The sequence below is a fragment of the Callorhinus ursinus genome, unplaced genomic scaffold (genome assembly GCF_003265705.2).
Source record: "Callorhinus ursinus isolate GAN/ISIS: 27379988/994484 unplaced genomic scaffold, GSC_fseal_2.0 scaffold13, whole genome shotgun sequence".
Classification (NCBI taxonomy): domain Eukaryota; kingdom Metazoa; phylum Chordata; class Mammalia; order Carnivora; family Otariidae; genus Callorhinus; species Callorhinus ursinus.
The window spans coordinates 20,235,024-20,257,192 of NW_027397075.1; the positions used below are offsets into that span (position 1 = coordinate 20,235,024).

Below are 22,169 nucleotides of genomic sequence, written 5' to 3' on the forward strand. Positions count from 1 at the left end.
CTTAAATCATTGGAAACTTTGGAGAGATGGCTGAAATCACATCATCGAGAAGCAGAACAAAGAAGAGAATTGAAGCAGGGATCCATCATACCAATTGGAGAGACTTACAGATGTTCGATTTTATTAACACTCCCACACAGAAGGTTTGAAACAAACAAGGGAAGATCAGCACAGCTCATTTAAGAAGAAAAGTCAAAATCTGCTGTGGGCATCTGGTCAGGGCTCCCAAGGGCCCATAGAGGCTGGACTTTTGATCTCCTCAGATGGGTTTCTTAGCTGGTCATGAAAAGTGGTTGTCATTTCACTGTAGGATTTCAGTCTTGTGAAGGACTTTGACAGAGAAGCAGCATTTTGGCCTGTGTGGTTCTCCTAGAAAAGCAACAAGTCTCTGTAATTAGCCATTAACTTTCTTTCCCTATTTTGTTTCCTTTTGGTGAAAGTGCATTTGTATTAATTCTAATAGAGGCACACCATCCCCCAAGGGCAGATGTTAGAACTGGAAATAATATCCTGAAGGTTGTGGCAAAATAAAGTCAGGTGAGGAAGAGGGGACAGTCGGTGTCTGTTAGACCTTCAGTATCACGTGTTCTCAGCAGGTAGCAGGGGAGCAAGGTCAAGGTGAGACATCAGCTACCGCCATGCAGAGCCCCAGGGCCTTCAAGAGTCTTTTAGGAAATGCTGGACCATATCTCTTACGGTGTGACTGCAAGAGAAATAGTGAGGGTGCCTGGGTGGCTCAGTCGGTTCAGCATCTGCCTTTGGCTCAGGTCATGATCTCAGGGTCCTGGGATTGAGTCCCGCATCAGGCTCCCTGCTCCACAGAGAGTCTGCTTCTCCCTCTCCCTTTGTCCCTCCCCGCTGCTCATGCTTGCTCTCTCTCTTTCTCTGTCAAATAAGTAAATAAATGAATGAATGAAATAGGGAAATCCTCTTCTAACTGGAATATAACACTCTTCAAAGCAGGTCTAATGAATCAATCCTTGTGTGATTTTTTTTGCTCATCCTATGGAATAAATAGACTCTCTGAATGTTGTAGGAACAGTTTATATGGACCATGCCATGACATTTTTATGTAGTACCCAGATTTTTTATTGCAGGGGATATGAATTAAATATGAATTAAGTGGGTTTAAGAGGGAATTAATTAAAGAAAACTTGTTATATCAGGATTTCTTTGATAGAGTATTTAACTTACAAATAATCCTTTTACTGTTATATCAGGTCAGCCTTCAGACTGACATTTTGATTTTTTTCATATTTCATCAGAAACTGAGGCAATAAATGCCACTTTTATTTAAATCTAAATGTGATCTTATCATCACTGTAATTAAAACCTCCACTGCCTTTAAAGATGGGAATTCAGTATTACCCAAAACAACTTTATGGGAGAATATGCCTGGGTTATGTAGGAGAGTCACAGCTCCACGAACCTCCTGAAAAGAAGGTGCCCCAGTGCTCAGGTTCCCGGGGACCCTGGATGTAACCACAGCCAGTCCAGCGAGAAGACCAGGAGAGGCTCCTGTCCGAGCGTGCCTTGAAGACATGTGGATGGAAGCAATAGTTCTTTAGAGTGAGCGGAAAAAATAGAGAAAAATAATAGCGAATTCTTTCTTTATGCAACACGTTCTATGTGATCATTTTCCAAGTTAAAGGACCCTTTCTTACTTTAAACCTAACCATAAACAATTTTATTGGAGCCAGAACTTGCACATGCTTTTAATATTAACACTAAAGGATCTTTCTCAGGAAATGTCTGGCTTTTCCGTTTCTTTCTTTGCTTTTGTTATGGCAAGATAGATGGGGCTTTTTCTTTCCAATCTGAAAATCTTTTTTTTCCTCAGTACCTTGAACATTTGTGTTTATAACTGTTTGGCTTCTCACAGCTGTTTTGGGTTCCTCTGTGTGAGGGAATCCTTATATTTGAACTGCTTTGCAAGTGTTTATTCCCTTCAAAATTCCTAATGTAAATACATATATATATATATATATATATATATATATATATATATAGAAAAGGGATTTTGAAAGGTGCTTCTTAGTTAGGTTTAATCTGTTCTGACAACTCAGCATTATTGAATTCTTGTAGTGATCATGCCCCGCTTGTTTGTCTAAGTTGGTGCTCATGGAGGGCTCCTAGGTAGTTAGTTAACTGAGGGGCATCCAGTGGCAGCTCCCAGATCCTTATGGTTGGGCCTCTCAGCGGGGACAGAGCTCTGGACACTGGCCCGGCCCAGTGGGCATCCTCTCGCATTACCCGTCGTAGAATCTCAACATTTATTCGGCTCCATCTTCATACCTAAAAGCAGGTATTTGAGGCATCAGAGATAGAGATCTGAGCTAGACAGACAAGATCTCTGTTCCCTGAGAGCTTGATGTTCAGCAGAATCACAGTGGGATGATTCAGATGATGGCTTGGGAGACTTTTTTGTAAAAGACAAGATAGTAAATATTTTAGGCTTTTGGGGCTTTCTGAGTTTTTGTTATAACTATTCTACTCTGTGCTTGAGTACAAAAGCAGCCACAGACGGTACTTTAGTGAATGGGCAGGGCTGAGTAGCAATAAAACTTTATTTACAAAACAGGTGGCCGATGTATCACGGCTTTGTCCAGATAATGCCGGCAATCCAGTGGACAGCTTCCGAATCCCGCATCTGGACTGGGATTTTGTTTCTCATGCTCTAAGGCATCTCACCAGGCAGCATCAGGCAGCCGTAGAGACAAAGTGCATTTCTCAGCATTTGCTGGTTATTGCAAAATTACTGACGGCTGCATTTGTCATGTGCTTGGTATTATTTTCTCTGCTTTGGGTTTAATAGGTTTTCTCAGACTCCTCAGTGAGGGTGTATCACCCTGATTTGCTCTACCTGTCATGTGTGTAGGAGAAGCAGAAAGGAAACAGACAAACCCAGGTCCAAACCCTGACCTTGGAATGGAGCATTCCTGCTCCCATTCCAGCTCGGTGGAACAGTGGTGCCGCAGACCTCGCTCCAGCTGTGCATAACCTTTCAGCTGGGTCCTATGGATGATTCAGGATTTGGGTCTAACCCTTGGGAAGTTAACAGGCACAGGAGTCAAATAGATGAAGAAAGTTCTGCCTTCCTTCCCCGGTTGTGTCTGACTCCCTGTTGCACTGATGCAAGGAAGATGAGAGTGACTAAGACCCCACCCCCATGCTAGATGAGTTCACAATAAAGCAAGTCGATAATAACGCACAGTGAAATGCAGTCAAGTGATACCACCTGTAACAGAGACCGCACCGCCTGGATCGTGGGCCCCCTTCCTCTGTGTAATCCACATGGTTTCCCAGTGTGCCACGCACCCATCTGCGAGGTAGGTTACCGTATCATTCCTGCTTACAGGTGAGGAGAAGACGCAGGAATCCAACCCCCACAGCTAACAGGGAGCAGGGCTAGCATATGAGCCCAGGCAGTCTGACTCTAGAACTGTGCTTCTACCCACCAGGCTCTAGAAGATAATTCTGCTCTTTATAAGTATGTATGCGAAGGTGTAAGCTCCGGGAGATTGCTTTTTTTTTTTTTTTTTTTTACAAAAAAACCAAAAACGTTTTGTTAACAGCATTTTTGTTTTTCGACAAAAGTGCTCACTATGCCTGGGACATTCAAAGCTGGATCCAGCCCACAGATGTGTTTGGCCAACACAGGTTTTTTTTTTTAGAAATCCAAATTTGGACACTGTATTCCTTTCCACGGGCTGCCAGAATGAAGTACCACAAATGGGGTGTCTGCAGAGTTGGCCCCTGTCAGGGTTTGGAGAACGTCTGCTCCATTGCTGTCTTATATGTCGGGACTGGCGACAGCTGGCTCTCCTCGCTGTCTCTTGGCTCTTAGATGCGTCATTCCGATCTCTGCCTGCACCTTCCTGCGGAGTCCTGCGTCTCTCCTCCTGCGTCCTTCTTACGAGCATCACCGAGGATCACCGGTCACACTGGAGTAGGGGTGCCGGCTCCAGCAGGACCTCATTTAACTGATCCCGTCTACAGTGACCCTGTCACCCAATCATATACTGAGATACTCGGGGTTGGGGCTTCAACATATCTTTTTTCAACAGACACCTTTATTTTTATTTTTTAAAAGATTTTATTTATTTATTTATTTGACAGAGACAGACACAGCGAGAGAGGGAACACAAGCAGGGGGAGTGGGAGAGGGAGAAGCAGGCTTCCCGTGGAGCAAGGAGCCCGATGTGGGGCTTGATCCCAGGACCCTGGAATCATGACCTGAGCAGAAGGCAGACGCTTAACGACTGAGCCACCCAGGTACCCCAGACAGACACCTTTAGATAGGGTAGAGTTCCCTGTTCACCCCCACCCCTCCCATTACTTTACCCTGGAAGAGAGTCACAGGTCTCTGTGGCTGCTGGCCTCCTTGGGTGTTTGAGTTGACTGCCCTGCCTTCCAGATGTTTCACTTTGATAGTGTGGTGGTGGTGGTTAGAGAGAAGGTTTGAAGAACAGATTTCCAGTCATCTGATTTGCTTCACTACGAAGCTGAGTTTATTCTCTTCACTAAAGTGTCTCTGCCACATACTTAGAAGGCACATCCCACTGGGAAAGGTGGATATTTGAGGGTAGGCTATAATGCCCTGTATTTTTAGTCCCTGTCCCACATGTTTCCAGGGAAAAGACTCTTCAGCCCTGGGCACCATGTGGATTAGCAGGAGTTGGGAGAAACGCTGGGAGGGAGTGGATACTGGGAACCTGGCAGAGGCAGGGCAGGGAGCAACTCATTCTGACCAGCATGCTTGCTGCCTGCGCTACTGCATTTAGGACAGACTCTAAGAAAGCTCCGGGAATAGTTCTCCTTCTCCTGCTCTCCCGTTTAATTTCTCCCAATAAAGATGATTTCTACTCACTCACGGGGTAGAAGGCCCACTCTGTAAAAGGGCTCTTTAATTTTGGAAACCCAGAATACGTATAGGACCAAATTAACTTTGTAGGGGACGAAAATGACAAAGGGCAACTGTTATACTTATTTTTTTACACGAACACTTAGTTGACTTTTAGTTTATTGCCATTCTGGTTAATTTCTACTAATCTTTAAATGCTTGGCAAACTTTTCGAGCATCCACCATTATGTTGGATACCATGAAAGACGTGAAGATGGATGAAAAGTGATTCTTGCCCTAGAGGGGCTTATACATTAGGGGTGAAAGTATACATACGAATATAAATGATAGAACAAGGGATGGGCAGAGGAACACATAAAGATGCCACATTTCTCAGATGTTCAGACTTAGAAGAGTTTACTTGATCATTCATGGAGCCAGTGTTGATTGGCTCCTCCAGTGAGCCAGGCCCACTGCCGTATAATAGGCATAAATGGTAGCATAATGAGGGACGTGGACTCTGGGCATGACTTCCTGGCTTGGACTTGGCTCTGCTTCTCACTGGCTGCATGACCCGAAGCATGTGTTTAACTTCTCTTTCTCTTGGATTTCTTCATCTGTAAAATGAAGGTATTAGTCCCTACCACCTGGGGTTTGGGCGAGGATGAAAAGAGCATATATGGACAGGCTGAGGGTGAGAGCGAGCACACATGTAAAGGCAGTATGACTTCTGGGGCGCCTGGTTGGCTGAGTCGGTTAAGCATCTGACTCTTGATTTTGGCTCAGGTCATGATCTCAAGGTTGTGAGATTGAGCCCCGTGTCCGGGCTCCACACTGGGCATGGAGCCTGCTTAAGATGCTCCCTCTCCCTCTCCCTCTCCCTCTGCACCTCTCCACCCCTGCTCATGCACACATGTGCTCTCTCTCTCTCAAATAAGTAAATAAATAAATAAATAAATAAAAGTAGTATAACCCCCGCTTTCCTGGAGCTTACCTTTCAGAGATATTAATGACAAGTCAAAAAGAAATAAAGAAGTAGTACAATTTGGGGTAGGTGGAGAGCAAACAAAAGACAGTATTATCATGCAATGGAGAGAGTATTCAAGAAGGAACTACTTTGGATTTTGTGACCAGGGATGGACTCCCTACAAAGGTGGTGTGTTTAAGCTGCCTGAGGGAGCAAGCGTGGAGAAGAGGAGGGAGAGCAGGAATTGAGCATTAGGTAGCAGGCAGGGCTGGATCAAGCAGAGCCTCGGAGGCCATTTGGAGAAGTTTGCATTTTATTCCAAAGCAGTGGAAGGCCATTGAAAGGTTTGAAACACGAGCATGACCGTGAACATCTAATTCATGTTTTAAAAACATGATTTTGATACTATGTGGAGAATAGATCTGAAGGGTTAGGAGTGTAGGCTGAGTACGAGGTGGTTAAAGTAGCACAGATGAATTCACTTTCACTAGGAGGTTGGCATGGGAGATGAAAAGAAGTGAGCAGATTCAGGACACTGTCTGGAGGCAGAATCGTCTGGACTCATGAACTGGATCCGATGGGTGAGAAACAGAGAGAGGAAGGTTTTTGTCCTCTTTCAGGCTTCTGACCTGAGCCTTTGGGTTGATAAGATGGGAAGGAGGGAGGGAAGGATAGGTTTGGGGGCAGCACGGAGTCATGTTAAATTGAAGAATGTCACGGACAGAAACTTCTGCTCACTGAAACGCAGTTTTAGAGAAAATGAGTGTCATGTCTGGTGCACTCGCCGCAGGAGACACGGCTCTGAGAGATGTGGGCAGAGATGGGGAGGACTGGGGGCGCTTGCCTGGCCAAGTGGCCCCCTTAGTGGAAGCAGCCCTGACAGGGTGGCTGTTGGCCCTCTCCCTTTTCCCCTTCCAGAGGTCCACAATAAGTTACTTATTTTCACCTGAGTTTATTTGGATAAAAGTCTCATGGAAGTGGAAGGGAGAAGCTAATGTCTGCACCTCCATCATTTAGCAGACACGTGGGAGGGACCTAGCTGGTGTTTAATAAATATTTGTAGGTCGGCTGAATACCCTGTGCACAACACAGATGCCCTGGGTTCCGTGGCCTCTTGAAATCCCTTCCAGGGCTGTGTCTGCAAACTTCCGTGCTATAACCTCAGAAGCAGGAGTAGAATCCCAGCAGAAGCAGCAGAGGATGGCAGTTGTATCAAAGACCGTTTGAAGGTGTTTTCTGTACCGTTGCAAGTTTGGGCTTCGTCCTCCCCTGTAGGCACCCTCACTTCACGACTCTGCCCTTCTGTAGCCGAGGGCAGCAGTAGGGTGTGTGGCCGTGGGGCCCCTCGGCCCGTGTGGGCAGCAGGGTGGGGACAGTTAGGGTGGCAGGTGGGGTCCTCATTTGTGTATAGAACGCCTGCTCTGTGCGGGGCAGTGGGCTAGGTGCTAATAAATACACTGTGCTGGTTAAGGTAAGGTTGGGCTCCTCTAACAAAGGGACTCGGCAATAAGGCAACAGCTGGAAAGAGACCGATGTTTATTTCTTCCTCACCGGTAGGACGTTGTGAGTGGTCCAAGTTCATGAGTGGCTCTGCTCCATGCTGTTCCTCAGTGCCCGGGTTCCTGGGATGGTGTTTCTCTACCATCCCTGAGGGGCTTGTCATCATAGGCTCTCTCCAACGAGAAGGAGCAAAGAAAACCCAGGAGGGGCGAGCCCACTCACGTTCCGCTGGAGAGAACTTGGTCATGTGGCCAAGCCTGATCCTGGGGCTGGGGTCGGGGGGACCTGGAAAAGTAGTTCCTTCCTGAGCCCCGGGAGCAGGGAAGACCAAGCATCGGTGAACAACTAGCACTTTACAGCACATCCCATGGTGCGGGCATTATTCTGTACGTTTTGCAGATGAGGACATTGAACTTGGAAAGGTTCGTTAACTTGATTTGCCCAAGATCACCAGGTTTTAGGGGGGAAGGCCCAGAGTCTAACTCTGCTGTGTCTGATTCTGAAAACTTGTGCTCTCTTCACCACATCGCTAGGGAACGCTTTGTCATTGTTGTAGAACAGCGAGCTTACAGAGGAACTGAGTGCATATTAACTCGCTTGTGGCTTCAGAAGCACATCTCCAGCCGCTGGACTTACCCAGCCAGCTGGCGTGTTTCATGACTGAGCAGCAGAGTCAAAATGTAGTGTAATCCTAATGAATCAGAATCTGATCTCCTTGACCTCAGCTTTCAGGAGATAGAGGTGAGGACAAGAAGACAATGTGGTTATGAGAGTCTTATTAAAACATTCTAGGGATGGCCTGGGGTCAGAGGACATTCAGATCAGTGCCTGCTGCTCACTTGGGACAGTTACAGCGAGGGGTGGGTCAGAGGCACTGCAAGCCTGGCGGTCATCTCAGAGGAGGTGGGTCGATGATAGCGCAGCTGCGCCTGGAAGGACATCAGAGCATTCATGGCAGACTTGCCCTCAGCTGGGCTTTGGGGCCTGCATCCCTTTTGGTCACTTGCCAGCCATGTAACTTTGGACAAGTTTCTCAATCTTCCCAAGCCTGAGATCGCTCATCTGTGAAGTAGGGTTCATAAAGCATTGCTTTAAGTATTAGTGATCTACTAAGAGAAGGGCCTACCACGAAGCAGCATCGGATTTTCTCTCAGGAAGAATAATGCGGTTTAATCAGACCAGAGTGTGTGTTCTGTTAAAAGCCTGTGTAAACTAAAATTGTGCAATAGCTAGTTTGGGCGCAACTAGGTATTCAAATGAAACATTGACATTTTGTTTTAATAGTCCTTATGATAAATGTCAACAAAGTATACTTTTTAGAGACACTTGGTTTTTACACACACTTTGAGAGGTAATAAAATCTCCCATTGATGCTAATAGCATTTGAACGGAGTAAAGACTTAGCGGTGTGACAAAAAGTAAGTTACCTTGCTCTTTTCCTAATGTAATCTGAATTTTAAAACAACACAAAGGAATGCTCTTGGTATTTATTCAGGGATCTGTGCATGCAGTTGATAGATACCATTTATCTCTCACAGAGGAATCCATACTCTTGGCCTTTTCCCCCCATCAGTTAGTTGGGATTTCCTCAAAACCCCTTGCCCTTTGCAGGGTTGGCTTGCTCTTAAGTAAATGAACAGAGTATATACTTCGGGGTTTGCGCTGACTGATTTATAACAGGATGGCAAATCCAGCACAGAAAACAGGGTCAGGCAAATACCGTGGCTCAGCTGATTGCAACAGAGAGCTTTTTGCTCAGTGTGTCCTTCCCCTGCAGCAGAGGAAGGTGGGGGCTGAGGCCTGGACTCCATGTGTACTGTAAGCTCTGGCAGAACATTATCCTCGCTGTTACTGGGGGAAGAAGTAGTTGCAGTTGTTACATTGTTAGCGATGGTCCTGTTACTCCTGGTTATCTGTTGTTACGTGCCATACCCTGGACAGTCATTAAGTAATTATTGTGACTAATTCACGCAGTGACCCAATGCTAATTTCAATTCATCGAAGGCTCTCAGTTTGCTAATTTAAAGAGAAAAAAATCTAGCAGACTTATTTTTATTATATTTTGCCTCCTGTTCTGACTTAACAAAGAGAATTCACAGTACTTTTTTTTTTTTTGAGGCGAAAGATCAGTTTAAAGAGTATTACCAAGGTAACACGGTATTAACTGAGAAAACCATGAGCATTACACACTTCAGAGGTTGTTTCTCAGAGCACAGAAGCAATCCTTGAAGTGTCCCAGTTTTATGATGCAGAGTGTTTTCAGCTTCTCTCGTGATCAGGGATGGGAAGAGGGAACATTTCCCCAGCCGTCTGTGCAGACATCTTCCAGCACTTGGAAAGACACAGACCTGAGGATCATATTTGTCAACACAGGAAGGATGTGGGCAGCACAGAGTTATTAATTGGAATTTGGGAAATGTGTGTTTTGTGTCTACCATCTACACTTGTGATGTAGGCATTGTTATAGTCGTCTTAATATGTGGAAAACTCAATTTTTGAAAGGTTGAATAACTTGAACAAGGTCATGAGATTAAAATATGCCAGAGCCAGGATGTAAACCCACAAATCTGACTTCAAAGTCTGTACCCTCTGCTTTGCCTCACAGTGGTTTCAAAAACACATATTCATAACAAAATTTATTTGGCCTTGACCTTCTTTCACCCTTTGCTTTGGAGCGTGTCCTTTTTCATTGTAACACAAATTCTAAATCATTTTGTTGAAATGAGAAGTTCTAACCATTCCTTCTTAAAAAAGGAGTTTGGGTCTTTTTTAAAAAATATTTTATTTATTTATTTGAGAGAGAGAGAAAGAGAGGGTGTGAGCGCATGAGTAGGAGGAGGAGCAGAGGGAGAGGGAGAAGCAGACTCCCCACTGAGCAGGGAGCCTGATGCGGGGCTCGGTCCCAGGACCCTGGGATCATGACCTGAGCCGAAGGCAGATGCTTAACCGATTGAGCCACCCAGGCGCCCCAAAGGAGTTTTGGTCTTGAAGGATGATGCCATTTCTGTTGTCTGATGAAGGACATTTCAGGCAGAGGACCCAGCATGGGCAAAGGGGTGGAAGGGAGAAAGTTGTGGGGTTAGTCAGGGAATGAAGAAGTAGTTCAACTGCGTGTATTGTGGGGGAGGGTCTCATCATGACAAGACTGAAAACCTTGCCAGCAGTTAGTGAGCAGAGGGACGCCATTTTGAAGGGGGATCAAAGTGCTGAGAGCTGTGTCCTAAGATTGTTCCAACAGCAGTGCAGATTGAAGTGGGTTGAGATAAACTGAGGAAGAACTCACATTATCCATATAAGCTGTTAGAGAGCTAACAAAATCCGGATTTCCATTTCTTTGGTTCAGGAGCCATTAACTTTGTCACAGAAATTTCCCAGAGCTATGAACGAACACTTTATCATACTGGTCAAGGATGCAAAGTTTGGGGAAGTTAAGGAATACCCATAAGCCACAAGGTACATGCTCAAGAATTAAATATTCCTTAGCAGTGGTGAGTAAGCAGTTGGAAATATGAAAACATGAATTTCTACCACTCTCCTGTCTGTTGCCTCCCACCAGCCATTCCACTGAAACTTGATTTCTCCTATAGCTGTTTGGGTAAATTAGTCACAAATGGAATTATTCAAAGAATGATGTATTTACTCTGCATTTAATGCTCTGCCATTACCCCTCTGTTTAGGGCTTTGATCTCTGTTGCTTTAATTAAGAAGACTTTTTTTTTTTTTAGTTATGCCTGCCCCTGCTCTGAGGGCCCCAGGAAGTCTGTGTCACATGGTCGGCGGCCCCATTGTGAGCATCCCAGATGAACAAAGTCTGGCTTACAGATGCTTCGTTTTGGTTGGCCCAGCACACATCGCGCTAGGTATAGCTACCAGATGTGGTCACAGGTCAGCCTTTCTTGCTTCTCAGAATGAAACAGATCCACAGTACAACAGATTTTCAGGAACAACCCCACATTTCCAGGTGTGCCCCCATGCTATTGACTTTTCCCAGACTGATTGTTCATAATCACTCAGTAGGTATTGACTGATCACCAGCTATGTGCCTGGCATTATCTTTGGAGTTTGGAATATTAAACTTCTTTAACTTGTTTATACTCTTAAAAGCAAACCAACAGGGAAAGATTTGCAGAAACATTCAATCATATTTGAAATAGGTATATTTCTACTAGACAGTGAAATATATGAAAAACTATAATAATAAAGATAATACAATGCTAGAATATCATATAAGAACAGGAATTATGGTGGGATAAAAATCTTTCAGCCTCTTTCTTCTCTCAAAACTCATTGATCACCGTGCAAGACCAGGAGAATGAGGAATAGAAACACAGATTCTACTTCTGATAAGATCAGGAGTTGGCTCCAATGTTGGTCTACCAAATGGAAGCTAGAAACATTAGAGTTCTGATGGCTGCATTAGCAGGGTAGACAGGTGAGGTCTGAGGGCCTACAACAGTGGCTCCCAGGGAGAAGCAAGCAGATTTACTGCTGAATTCTGGAAAGGCTCAGAAATTAAAGATGCCGGGTACTGAAGAGGATGAGTTGACATGGGGAGCTTGCAAGAGAAGGAGCATTTGAGAGATGCAGAAGGTGCTCCCCTCCCGCCAACTAAGGTTGGGGCTCTCTCACTCTCCACAGTTAAGGCCTCTGGGGCAGGGTCCCAGGCCTCAGAGAGAGCAGAAATTGTGGATAAGGAGGAAAAAAGGGCCATAGATTATCTGAAATTCTATTTCCCCAAGGGCCAGACCTGTAGCAGCCAGGTTTATACTTTCTGTTGGTTAAAACGGAATTTTTTAAAAAAAATCTATGGCTAGAAAATAGTTTGGAAGGAAATATTCCATAATTTTAGTCCTGGTTAGAGAACTCTTGGTGATTTGTTTTTCTTTTTTGCCTCGTTTTGCACATTTTATGTCAGGTGTATGTATTACTTGCATGCTAAAAATAGCAAAATAATTCAGAGAAATAGTCATCATGATAAAGAAAAGGAGGAAAAAACTGTTTATCATACTATTAGTTTGTATGCTCCTGAAAATCATCTCTTTTATATATATAAAAAAAATCTCTTTTTTTATATATAAAGATTTTATTTATTTGAGAGAGAGAGACAGCATGCATGAGCAGAAGGAGGGGCAGAGGGAGAAGCAGACTCTCCACTGAGGAGAGAGCCAAAATGTGGGGCTCAATCCTAGGACCTGAGATCACAACCTCAGTTGAAATCAAGGGTCAGGCACCCAACTGACTAAGCCCCCCAGGTGTCCCTCAAGTATACTTCTTTTAGAACTTTTTTTAAGTGGTTGCCCTAGAGTTTGCAATATAAATATACATTTACAACTAATCCAAGTCTACTTTCAAATAACTCTATACCACTTCATGTGTAATGTATCTTATAATAACAAAATAATTCTAATTTCTTCCTCCCGTTCCCTAATTGCTGTCATTCATCTCACTTATATGTGAACACACATAATTCAATATATTGTTGCTATTATTTTGAGCAAACTTTTGTTTATTAGATCAATTAAAAATAAGAAAAATAAAAGTTTTGTTTTACCTTCCATTATTCCTTCCTCGATGCTCTTCCTTTCTTTATGAAAATCTGAGTTTCTGACCTGCATCATTTTCCTTTTCTCTGAAAAACTTCTTTTAACATTTCTTACAGCTCTACTGGCAACAAATCCCCTCAATTTTGTTTGTCTGAGAAACTCTATTTCACTTTTGAAGGATAATTTCACAGGGTACAGAATTCAAGGTTGGTGATTTTTTTTTTTCCCCTCTTAACATTTTAAATATTTTGCTCTACTCCTGCTCTCATGTTTCTGAGAAGTCAGATGCCATTTTTTTTCATGTTTTTATTAAAGATTTTATTTATTTATTTATTTATTTATTTGAGAGAGAGAGAGCACGAGTGGGGGGAGAGGTAGAGAGAGAGGGAGAAGCAGGCTCCCCACTGAGCAGGGAGTCTGATATACCGCATCAGTGCGGTACTCAATCCCAGGACCCTGGGATCATGACCTGAGCCGAAGGCAGATGCTTAACCAACTGAGCCACCCAGGCACCCTTAGATGTCATTTTTATCCTTGCTGCTCTATAGGGAGGGTTTTCCCTGTGGCTTCTTTCAAGATTTTTCTTTATCTTTTATTGCCTAAAGCGTAAATATGGTATATCTAGGTGTAGTTTTTTGTCATGTATCATGCTTGGTGATCTCTGATCTTTCTGGATCTGTGGTTTGGTGTCTGACATTTATTTGGGGGAAAATCCCAGCCATTGTTGCTTCAAATATCACTTCTATTCCTTTCTCTTTCTTCTCCCTCTGATAGTCTTCTAACACATATGTTACACATTTTATAGTTGTTCCACAGTTCTTGGATATTCTGTTCTGGGTTTTTTTTTTCCTACCTTTTTTCTCCTTCTTTTCCATTTTGGAGATTTCTAGTTATAACCTCAAGTCTAGCCATTTTTTTCCCTTCCCCATGTCCAGTCTAACAAGGAAACCATTAAAGCATTCTTCACTTCTGTTAATGTTGTCTTTCCTCCCCAGCATTTCTTTTGAATCTTTCTTAGAATTTTTCATCTCTCTGCTTCCATTATCTACGTGTTCTTGCATGTTGTCTACTTTTTTTACCCCCCATGAAAGCCCTTAGCATATTAATCAGTATTTTTAAATTCCTGGTCTGATAATCCCAGCATTGCTGCTGTATCTGGTTCTGGTTCTGATGCTTGTTCAGTCTGTTCAAACTGTGTTTTTGCCTTTTAGTATGCCTTGTAATTGTGAAAGACCTTTAATAACATAGTGGCGAGGTCTGAGGGACCGGGAAGCGTCTGTAGTCCTGTGATTAGGTCCCATGAACTTGACCAGTCCTTCTCAGTTTTCTCCCCGTCTTGGGTGGGACAAGGTGTCTAAAGTGAGCTGGAGCCGGGTATTTCCCTTTCCCCAGGTCAGTTAGGCTCTGGCGAAACCCCAGCAGGGTAGGCTATGGTAAAATCGTTTCTCCTGAGGCCAGCCCTGGTAAAGAAGAACAGAATTCGGTGACATTTTTTGAAGTGGTTGCTTTTCCCTCCCTCTGCTGGGAGCATGAGATGGTTTTCCTATGGTATTAACTGTGAGGGCCTGCTAGAGCTCTTGGAGGTAAAATTCACAAAAGTGTGGGGGTCCCTCAGACTGGGTCCCCCCCAGATGTTTTGACTCTCAGACTTGTGCACTCTGAGTCTCCAGCAATTCATCTGTTACAGTTTAGGTTTTCTGACTCAGCACTGGGTCCTGCCGAGGTTTTTGCTTCTATAAGCTGTGATTCTCTTATCTGTCTCCCCAGTTTGGGGGCAGCAGTCTGCCCTGTGATCTCACTTGTCTGACAGTTCTAAGAAGAATGGTTGATTTTTCAGTTTGTTCCATTTTTTACTCGTTAGGATGGAGTGGGGACTTCTGCGCTCCTTCCATGCTAGAGTGGAGAACCCAGTCTCATCCTGTTTTGAAAACGGAGCTTTGCACAGTTTTATTTTCTCACACGTGATGCCAGCAGCACAAACTGCCTGGTGATCCAGTGGCTTCTAGTTTTATAAGAGCGTATCAGGAAGGACCTTGTGTCTTACCCGATAAGCTTCCCTTGACTCTTTTATAGTTCAACTAAAATCCCAATTGCTGGGAAGATCTGAAACTGTAGCTTTTTGGGTTTTGTCATGTATTTAAAATGTCATCCCAGAAGTAAGCCCATGAGAGACATTATCATGTATTAAGGGCTACTGTGAATTTTTCTCTCTGGATGTTCCTTGAAACATGGTGAAACTCAGAGATGATTGGTTTTGCAGCTGTCGAGTTTGATCCCCGGCCCACGACTCTGTGTCCCTGTTTTCTTTTTACTGTTCAGCACAACCAGCATTTGGGGATCTGCCTCTCCTTCCCCTCCACCTTATCTGGTTGACATGTTGATGGGAGCTTGGCTGGGCTGCCTGGCAACTGAACCAAAAGCCATATGGCTTGTTCAGTCAGAAAGGATGTTCAGGAATAACAGAACCATGTGGACAGCCCTGCCCAAGATCTTCAATCGCAGAGGCATTGAACTTGAGAAGGAGGGTGGGGGTCACCTAGGCCTTCCCCTTGTTTCACAGTTCTGGAAGCAACATTAGCAAGATTGTGTCTCTGACAACGTCCAATTCTCCAATCATTCCAAGTATAGTCACCCTGCAAGATAAATGATAAAGTGAAATGAAAGAAATTAAACCCCTTGCTTAAGGCCCCAAGGGTAGTGCTAGAAACAGAGCAAGGAGTGAGATTTGTTACCCGCTGCCTTTGGATCTCACCATGAAGTCAGTGGTTTTGAAACAGTTTTTCTCTACCACTGACCCTTTCTCGTGTCAAGTGCTGGGAAATTTCCTATGTGAAGCAGATGAAAAAAAGCTACTGGCCCATGTGGGAGGTTCTGCGGATGATGTCGTATTAGGAGTGAGACTCTGTAAGGTGAGCATAACCCTCGCCCCTTCCTCAGAGCGCTGCTGCGAACATCGACCCCTCTCCCTTCTTTCCCCGGTTCATTTGGGAAGTTTTTGCCAAGCCCCGTACCAGATCCCAGCCCCTATTTTAAGCATGGGAGTGTGTCTGTGAACAAAACAGATAGAAATCCTTGCTTTCATGGAGCTTACATTCCCATAAATATGAATCATAGTAAAATGGGTTTACGAGACCTGGGGCCTCTCCTAAAGATGCCCCCCCCGTTCTTGGCCCCCCCCCCCCCCAGGACTTCTGAGGGATCCTGAGGGTACCGTGTGAAAACCACTGCACTAGGCCATGTGTCTTAATATTCAGGACTTTGTTCAGAGCTGGAGTGGAAAAAAAAATTGGAATTCTACGAGAGTATTTAAATTTTCTATTACTGACATAAACTCTTCCAGAAACACCAGGTAGGAGAGAAGGATGGTTCATGTGTTTTGAGGGTCCAGTTTGGAGAGCTAATTAGTGACTCATCTGGTTTTCCTTCCTTAGCCATCTTGAAAGCTTGCAGCTGTGCGTCTCACTTCGCATCTTATGCAAACCGATACTTTAGGGGGGAAAGGATGGGAAGGAAATTTGGATCCAAAATGCTGACAAGATAAAATGTATTCTCTAAAGACTCATTCCACTTAAAAATGAAGTTATAACCCAGACATCTTCTCTCAGCCAGCTGATGTGGGGAAAGTGGAAAACTTAAGAAAATCATTTGCTTGAAAATGATGTTTCTGGAAATCAGGGTTGACTCAGTTTATATCAGAAGAATGGGTGTGTGCAGCTCTGCTAAGAAGGGTACAGGAGAGGCTTTTTTCAGAGTGCCTGAGAGAGCATTAAGAGGAGGTAACAAACACTATCTTGTGATTATCTTCAGTTCGTTTCAGTGGCCTGCGAACATTTGAACCTTATCTAACTCCATCTTCCCTAGGGAATCCTCAAGAACATCTAGGAGAATTTTAACAAACTAAGTTGGTTTTTGGAGATAAGGGGGTAGTTTTTTTTTTTTTTTTTTAATGTTGCCATTTTAAGGGGCTACATACCGCACAGGAGACCTTAGGCATTGGTGTGGAATCTGTCCCAAGACATTTACGAATTTCCAAATGTAACAATGCCATATAACATAATTCTTGCTTTCTCTGTCCTTGAAAGATGTAAAATATAATTGAAAAAGTTAAGTAATCTAGATACGTAATGATTCTGAAAATTCAGTATTAAGGCAATCTCTATAGCTAATTTCTGGCTGGTCTTTCTATTCACTTCTTTCACTTTTGTCACCAACATCAGCTAGTTTTCATGTCAGCATCATTTTCAGGCAGAGAAAAGATTCTTGCCACTTTACCCATTTTTGCTTTTATTACAAACAGCCTAGAATAACAAAACCTATGCATCATCATCATTAGTTAATGGGCCTTTTTTTTTTATGATTTTATTTGTTTATTTGAGAGAGAGAATGAAATAGAGAGAGCATGAGATGGGGGAGGGTCAGAGGGAGAAGCAGACTCCCCGCTGAGCAGGGAGTCCGGTGCGGGACTCGATCCCAGGACTCCAGGATCATGACCTGAGCCGAAGGCAGTTGCTCAACCAACTGAGCCACCCAGGCACCCTTAATGGGCCTTTTTCTGTGATCATCAACGTTACAACGAGGAGGATCCAAATACCTTTCTCAATAAAATTACAAATGATTACGTAGTTTGGACCTTCAGCATCAAGCTTGGTCACATATGCAAGTGTTAAATCCATGAACATTGTCTGTCGTACCTGCAGCTGATGAAATTTTCTGTCAATACTGATTTCACTTCGGACTCCAATTTTGTCTGCATTTGTTTGTCCTATTAATTTTTTTCCCCAAAATATCCTGTCCAGTGTACTCAAAATATGTAGATTTTACTCATTTTCTCTGTGCATATTATATCTTATTGTTTAGAAGAGGAACCATGAGACCAAAGAGAGCATTGGTGCCGGATGGGCAGAGAACTTTAGGCATCGGTGTCTCGTGTAAGAACACAGTAAATGGTGGGAAAATGGAACTGTTGTCAGATGTAGAAGAGGCCATCTTGTTGGCCATCTCTACCCACCTCTCTCTGCTCCTTTCATTTGTAACTGGGGAAGCTCACCTCCCTTAAAGTCACAGCCAGTAGGGTCAGGCCTGGATCCCAGTCTTCTGACTCCTGTCCCTGGGCTCTCACTGTTGGGCCACGCTCGCTTCTGAGATGGTGGCTCGTCCTGGTCAGAAAACCCTGATCAGGAGCATCTGCAGCCCCAGGTTGTTGGAGCTGGAATGGATGTTTGGGCTCATCCAGCCCCAGGCTTCACTTACTGTCAGCAGATGGTTAGCAGTCCTGACGGGTTACTGTCTCGCTTTTACTTAGTCACTAGCATGAGTTCGACCCCTCCGGTTTTTAAAGTATGGGGATCCCAGTATCCTGTGGTTTCTGGCCATTTGTCCCCGTTGTCTTTCTTGATGGACCAGTCCCTGTACTGTGTGCTAGAGATACAAAGGGAAACAAAATGTGGAATGTGGGTTCTCCTCTCTAGGGTAACTTTGTAGCTTATAGGAGAAATGGACAAATACATGAGCAGTTATGGTCAAGTAGAATGAGTACTATGGATGGGGACGGACTTGCTGTGGAGCAGGAGCATCTAAATCAGACTGGAAGGTGTGGAAGGTGTCTTGAAGGAGGTGACCCTTGAGCTGAACTTTGGAGTGGGAGATAGAGCGATGAAGCAAGGGGGAAGGGCATCTCAGACAAAGGGAAGGGCCTAGGGAAGGGCACAGGACCATTCATCAGCACTTTAGGGAGCAGCACGGTGTTCTGTGTGGCCGGAGGAAGGGAGATTTATGGCAAATGATGGAGAGAAGGTGAGGAAAGAAGCAGGGGCCAGAGCGTCAAGGGCCTTACTTGACAAGCAGTCTGCGTCCTGTGTGGTTGTATTGGCAGAAGTGTATTTTGTGGCCTTCGGCCCTCTTAAGACGCCTTCAGGTTTCACTTTTCCTGCTTTGGAGCATGAGGACCAGAAAAACCTGGATTTAAACTCTGACACCACCGTTAGGCCCCTCTGAGCCTTAGTCTCCTCGTCTATAAAACGAAGGTGATAGGAACTCCATCCACGTTCAGTAGAGAGAAAGGAATGTGTGAAGGCACCTCATATAGTACCGGGCTCACGGTAGCGATTAAAACATGTTGGTCTCCCTTCTTTTCCTAATGTGTCTGCAGTAGCTGCACATGGAGTCCCTGCCTTGGCTGGTATGGACCCCAGCATCGGACTGGCACGTTCCTGCCAAGGATCCTGTCCTTTATAGCCAAGCACACCAGTCTAGATTTTGGAGTGAAATTAAGTCTGAAGTAAAGCTTTCCTTCATGACTTCCTAAGGCTTGAGAGAAATTAATCAGAAAGGTACGTTATGGCTTTTCTAGATCTCCTGCTTTTAGGCAGGGCTAGCTAACAGAGTTAGATCATGGAGATCCTTGGAAGATATAAACAAAAGGTCAGGGAAGCTACTGGATTTGATTGAAGTATGTGGAAGACACCGTATTGATACGACAGATCTATTTTGCTTGAAGAAGGATTTGGAGCCTACTCAAATCTAGTAGCAATATTTCCGGAGCACGGGTGTGCATGAGCCAAAGCACATACAAGAAATGTAGCAACCCAGGGAAGGATCCAGAATGTAAAAAAAAGTGTTTAATTATTTGCAGTGAAATGGTAGTTCAAATTTGAGAGGAAAAGGCATGCCCACGGACAAATTGGAGCTAAGGAGTGAGGACTGGCCACTCTTGAATCCCTTCCCGGGGTCTTTGCCAAGAGAAGCAAGAGAAATGCAGAAGAGAAGGGTGGGAGGGGGGCGTTGCAGGGAGTGACCGGACAGGGGAGAGAGGAAGATTTAGTTATGGAAACAGAAACAAAGGAAAGAATGATGTGTCGGCTTTGTTTGTATTTCTGTTATGCCTACTGTGTCAGAATATGGCTTTTCTCTCTTTTCCTTCCTTCCTTCCTTCTTTCTTTTTGGGGGACTAAATATTCAGGTTTAAATTATGACCATGGTAAAATGATGAAATCAAGTCAAAGTGAGATGAACTTGTGTGAATAATCTTCAATTTCATGGAAAAACTTGTCTGTAGTTGACAGTCTTTTCTTTACCTTTGGATTTAATTCCTTTTCATTATTTTCTATACCAGTTCTTTTGAAAGTAATTGACTAACGCTGCAGATAAACACATATTCATTTGGTTTGGTGTAATTTGTCTTCCCCCTGCATCTTCATCGACAGCGTTATCCTGAGAATTAGTTTCCATTTCAGTAAAATGGGAAATAGACTAATAGCATGCTGGCATGGTGATCATTTTTCTAGGGGTTTGCTTCTGCTGAAGAGCTGACGTCAAATATGTTAAAAAGGCAACAAGCAGGGTAGTTTGACTGCCTTCAAATGGGTATGTAATGTTCAGATGGTGACACTGTGAGAGATAAATCATTGTCCAACAAAATGTTATTTTCGAGGGGCTAAGTCAGAGCTCGAGATAGCTAGGCAGAGAAGGGAAATCAAAAAGTCAGCTCTTGCCCCCATCCCTAAATCCTTCCCAGGTGTACCAGAGCAGGCTTATCTGAAGAGGGGAGTAGCAAAGAAGATAGAGGGGGGCAGGGCAAGGGCAGGGTTGTGGGAGAGAGAGGGATGCCTGTGAACCACGGTGGTGTGTAAGGACTCAGAAGAAAGCAGGTGGAATTACCACCATCAGAAATCACACCTGTCCGCCTAACTTGTTTTGGGCAGACATATCATAGTTGCCATTTTGTCGCCTGACTTGTCTCAACTCAGATGATACGAGTTGTCGGTTTATCTGACCATCTGCCCACTGCTAGTCTTAGGGGCTCACGTGATTTTGCGGATGAATGTCTCAGATGTTTACTGAGCATCTGAGTATGTCCTGGGCTTGGGGGAGGAGGCCATCATGAATCAGTTATATATTTTCCTCAAGTCTATTTATCTATTCAGTAAATATTTATAGAGGGCCTACTACATGCCAGACACATTAGGAGGTGCAAGTGTAGAAAATACCATGATTTATTTATGTAGCCTCCTGATAATGAACATTTGGGTCATTTGCAGTATTTTGCATTAACAAACAGTGTTACTATGGACATTCTTCTCAGATGTGCCTCCCGGAGCTCATTTGCAAGAGGTTCTTTTAGGTAGTGAAAATGAATGTAGTTTAGCTACATGCTTCAACATATGTGAATCTTACGAACATAATGTTGAGCCAAAAACCAAAAACAAACACAAAAATTTGCAAAATAATAAATGCAGTATGATTCCGTTTATAAGCAACCAAAAGCATGTAAAACTAAACAATATGTTGTTTAGGGATACATGCATATGGGATAAGACTATTATAAAAACAAGGGAATAAGAAACCAAAATTAAGATAGTGATTACCTCTGGAAGATGGAGGAGGAATGAGATGGGTTGGAGCACAAAGGGTATTGTCCTGTTCTTCCAGTACTGGAAGATGTGGGTGATTTCTGTTTATTCAGTGGGTAGTAGGTAAATGGAACCTTGATGTGCATCGTAAGTACTACCATGCATGATATATAGCTTTCCCCCAGTATCTGAAAGTAGAGCGTTCTTTGTGAAATCTTTACTAATCTGAAATGGTGGAAAGCAAAGACGCAATTACCATTATATGGAAAAAAATTTGAGCATTCTCAGAGCCAAAAAATAACCTCTCGGGCTTTTCTGATACCTTAAAACACATTTTACTAATGGATGCACAAAATACATCTTTAAAAAAAGGCACGCAGAGAGAGATGCTCGCAGAGCCAGGTCACAGGCCTGGCGGCTGGATGCTGAGATGCTGAGCGTAGTTCTTGGGGAAGGAGCTGGGCGGGGTACTCTCGCTGCTCAGGGTGGAGGGTGCAGGGGGGTCTTAAAACAACTCTCTGCAAAATAAATGCTGAACGCTATTTTTGCTTTTTGCCTTTTCTGGTAAAAGTAGAAATCCTCTTCAGGGTTCCTCTGGTTAGTGAAGACAGGTACTAATTTTAATATAGGTCTTTTGTAAAAGCAAAGTGGCATAACATGAAATTTTGAAAAGCAGAGGATACCTGTATTTATACACTTATGTATAATGTACATTAAGTATTATATTTATATTGGAAATATGTATTTAATTTTTCATTTAAAATATTTTTTAAAGGGAGATGTGGATCGTGACCTCAGGGGACTTACGGTTTATTGAAAAAGAAAAGACGTATGAGCAAATAAATGCCATAAAGTGCTTAAGAGCCGTGACTTGCGGTGTTCAGTTGCTTATAGTCCAGCGGTAGAGATTGACTTTTACATAATTAGCTTCAATTCAGAGTAGAATATGGTAAATGCTGTAGTTTATA

General features: G+C 43.7%; 1 protein-coding gene across 8 annotated transcripts in view; it reads left to right on the plus strand.

The window, feature by feature from the left end:
* Positions 1–22,169, plus strand: part of SMYD3 (SET and MYND domain containing 3) — a 698,417-nt gene that overhangs the window by 506,096 nt on the left and 170,152 nt on the right. The gene's annotated exons all lie outside the window — the stretch shown is intronic.